Genomic DNA, 4,660 nt, shown 5'->3' on the forward strand with positions numbered 1-4,660 from the left:
GCACAGAATTCGAGCTCCGTAACCACTGTGCCACCGCGACGGGGTCTGTATGAGGTTATTGTGACTCACAGTTTTTTCGCTAGGGTATATGTGTAGGCGAACTAACTGAGTGAATCAGGAATTTTCGCTTTCTTACTTAATCCTGATGGAAAGAGATCAGGAGCCCAGAAATTTTAATTGATACCTCAAAGACAGGCTGAGTATATCGAAGTGCTTGTTGCTTTTTTATAAAAGCTGCCTCGGAAATAAACAAGTGTCGAAAGACTGAAAATTGCAAAAATAAAGCTTTCCTAAATATGTAGACACAATTCATCTATCATCTTATTTCACCTGTGCTGAATTTCACTCGCCATTATTCGGAACAGCGTATTCCTCAAGAAAATAATCTATTTAGACAGAACCAACTCAACATGACAAAAAGGATATAATACAGAACTTACATTCTTGAATAAAACAATCCACAATCTCGCATTCGATATCGACTTGCAATCTATGTTCGTTAGGTCAATAAAATCTCGGCATCCGAGAAACAAGATACTCTGCAGCGATGCGTTTCATGCTACAAGCTCAAAGTTAATCAACTTTGGTAGCGCTATCATATATATTTTCGTATTGCACTTTAAACGAATAGCTTGAGAAGGTACTCTCATATGTGAGGCGGCTGCATCAGAAAGACCTTTGAAGGGCTCTTCCTTTCAAGTTCGCGAGGCCCGTTAAATTTCGTGGAGGGTTCGAGTCTTCTTAAAGGATTCATTAAATTTATCTGTTTCCCCCTTCTGAAGAATTTACACACTAACAAAAATGTAACGCATTCTAGCACGCGAAATCCCCATCAAAGTTGGTAACATCTATTCTCGTTCCGCGCGTACCCACAGAAGCGACAGCGAGCGGATTCGCTTCCACCGCATTAAATCTGAATAAACAGGGATGGAGGAGAAGAGAGGGAACAAGAAAAAAAAAAGAGACGGAAAGAAAACGACGGGGAGGCGCAGTACCTTTCTCGACATTGCACTTCGCTTTGGCGACACCACGGTTGAGCGGCGTCCGAGAATTTGTATTCAAATGCAGCCGCCCACCTAAATTTCTTGCGCACATGGGAAATCAATACGACACGGCCGGCGCATTCTTTGAAACCGCTTTCGCGGGCCTATAACTTTTCACAACAGATAGAGTGAGGGAGCGGATCGGAGGAAAGGGACAGAACGCGGCGCCAGACGCGTCGAGAGGGGTATAAACTACGTTAAAAAAAAAAATAGCCAGACTAAAACAAAAGCACTGCCAATGTAAACACAACCGGGGGAGCGCCAGCAAGCAAAAGACACATGTCGGGGGCACCCCGGAACGCTAACAAAATGAAACAGAAAGTGAAGTTCGATTAGTAAACACGCCAAAACACACAGAAAAAAACAATATGAACGAAGGGCCGCAAAACCAGCGAACCGTTGCGCGAGTGGGGTGTAAGACCTTTCGCGCCAAAAAATAGGGGGAGGCCGAGTGTCCAGCCGGTGGGGGCGAGGGTCTGAAGCTCCCCGCGGCTTCGTCCGTTCAGCGAGCCAGCTAAGTCTGGAGTTGGCGACCACGTGCTGTTAGGGCTTATATACATTTATATACCTGTATAGAGGCATAGACAGATTCGCGTAAGCAATATAGGTGCTCGGAAAAAAAAAATATCACAGTTTATATAATGTGGTAAAAATGGCGCCACGCCACAGCCGCCGTCTTCATTGCTGATTCGCGCCGAAGGACGCCACTTGGCATTCATGGCCATGGCCGGCGTCAGCGAAGCACCGCCGCGCGGCGGGCAGGGAATCGCAGAGACAAAGGACCCGCGATGTCACCCTATTCCCCTCTCTGTCTTCCACCCCCATGTGCTCAGGCAAAGGGACATAACCAAGGCGAGCGCATAGACGTTACAAACCCCCTCTAGCTCCCTAGCCCCATATTCTCTCTGCTATGCCTCACATCGATTGCCGCTACTTTTTCTTCGCTGATATCCTCTTCCCTATGGGCGTCCCCGTCTTTGTCCTTCTCATGAGCAGCTTTGATGGGTGGCTTCGTATACCGGGAAAGACAGCTGCGGCTAAAAGACGCATAATAAAGGAAAGCGGTGGACGATACATGCGACATGAAACACACTGAGGGAGAGGGGGGGGGGGTGGCACTCACAATTCCTTTCCTTTATGGTGCCGCTTACAGCCGAACGAGATTTTGTGCGTGACGCAGATGGAATTATCTGCCGCGTTTCTGGAAATCGACGATCATCTCCACATCCAACGCGCCGGAAGACAAACTGCTGACCGTACTAGTGGTGCTCATGTTAAGTGTTCGATACATGTGATGCAACAGTACCGTATTACTTTCAGCAGTGGATACTATGGGGGAAAGTAGGGCGCCTTCGAAGCAGTTCGTCGACTCATCATGACCGTTCACACTATACCGTCTACGCGCCAGGACAAAAATTTCTCCAATTAGTATTAAGGCGAAAGCCTTTAATGCCTCATCGTCGATAGAATGTTGTCAGCAGAGGTGTCACGCTTTCGATAGTGAGAGTTAAAAATGATACAGTAAACCTTGTCTCCACCGGGAATCGAACCTCCATCACTTGGATCCCCAGCCCAGCGCTTTACCAACTACGCCACGTCCCGGGTTTTTTCTTTATTGCCTGTTCTTGACACATTGCATTTCACGAAAACAAAAGAAAAAGTCACACGAACGCTATTTAAAGCATACGCTATTTACATATGACACACTAAATAAAATTCATTCATACAGAACAAAGGCTCTAGTCTTGAGAGCCACTCAGGAGGTTCTGCAGCAGCTTTCTGGATTGCCAAAAACCTGTCCATACTTTCCCGAAAATAAATCCGGGAAGGTCGTGCATCTTTATCACAATGGTAACCAGCCATTCTTGAGCAGCGTTTCACGATCCTGGACGTGTCGTACTTATACGCCACGTCCCGGATCGTGAAACGCTCTTCATAATTCCCCTTATCTACCGTGAGGATGATAACGGGATTCCGCGAGTGACAGATACTGTGCCTTTCTTTTTCTCCACGCGAATTATAGAACGCGTTAGAAAGCGCATTATAGAACTTTCACGCGTTCAATGAAATGCTGGTTGTGTTCCACGAGGGGCGCGCGATGTACCCATCACGACAGGCTATAACGTAAGGAAGAGGCAAATGAAAGGCGCGCCACGGACGCCTGGATGGGCGCCTGGCGGGGTCAACACTGCGAACTTTTTATCAGCGCATACGCACCCCGCCGTAGTGGTAAGTGGTCTACATCGGCACCTGGAAAACGGCTGTAAGTTCGGGTTGGTTTGCTATTGTTTGGTTTCCTGTGACGTATGTTGTTTAACGTCCCATAGTGGGTCTGGCTATGAGAGGCGAAGTACTGGAGGAATTCGGATAATTTTAACCACCTGGAGTTCTAGTGTGCTCTGACACCGCATAGTACACGGATGCCTTACCGGCGCCTAGGATTGCCACCGCCGAGCGGTACACAGCCATTCAAACAAGAATCACGATGAAGACGGCAGATGGCGCCACATGTCCGCGAGGTGGCCGAAAGTCAGGTATCTCTGAATCAATGAGTGCGTGTACACTGGCTGCCCAAAGTTCTGTACTTAGCTAATCCGGCCTCGTGCTTGAACAACCATATTCGCTTTAAACATCTCACTCATCAACTGCCAGCTATGTTGCTAGACGCTATCATCTCACATAGTGATGTCATCATCGGCGCCACCTTCCACGACTACTGCTGCCGATCACAGAGAACAATGTCCTCGAAATGTTATCGCCGTCGGCAGCGCCAGGAAGAAACAATGACCACGGAAGAGGACAGGCACTGTGATAGCCTAATGAAGCATCAGGAGCAATCTTTGGTGACATAACAGATGCGAGGGTTACGAACATTGTTCGGCACGCCTGAATTCCTGCAGTGGAATAATCTAGGTGTGGCACGGACTAGACCGCTAATTTTTGTTATTGACCCACTCAATAAAAAATAGCAGATAGTTGTAATGCTGCTTCGGGCAATCGCGATCATCATTTATCATCAGAATAATCAAGAAGAAGATTTATAAATGTAAAGTTATCCGGGGATATCTAGTATATAGAGCCCTTGGGGATCAGGGCTAAAAATTCGTAGAAAGCACGCGTATGCTCGAGTGCTAGAGAAAGAGGCAGAGGCGAGCAGTGCGATCGAGCACCTTTTGATGAACGGTTGTGCTTTACAGGAGTACTTTTTGCCAACCTTATATGTGGTAATGACTTACTGCATTCTTTTTAAATTGTTAGCGCGCTCACTTCTAGAGCGATAGAGCCAATTAATTAGTGTTCCAGAGGAAAGATAATAAAGCAGTGCATGAAGATCTAAGCCGAAACAAGTTCTCCCAGATGAAAGTTTTCTGTCGCGCAAAGTTTTGACGACAATAAACTGGTTTGGTTTGCTTTGTTGGGTTTAAAGCCCCAAAGCGGCTCAGGGTATGAGGTGCTATGTAATGGAGGTATTCGGAAATTTTGACCACCTAGGGTTTCTTAACGTGCACTGACATCGCACAGCACACGGGCGCCTTGTTTTACGCCTGCATCGAAAGGCGACTGCCGCTACCGGGATTGGCTTCCGCATCCTTGTGCACAGCAGTCAAGTGCCCTAA

Source organism: Amblyomma maculatum, chromosome 6 (assembly GCF_055883805.1).
Source record: "Amblyomma maculatum isolate TAMU_Amacu chromosome 6, ASM5588380v1, whole genome shotgun sequence".
Lineage (NCBI taxonomy): Eukaryota > Metazoa > Arthropoda > Arachnida > Ixodida > Ixodidae > Amblyomma > Amblyomma maculatum.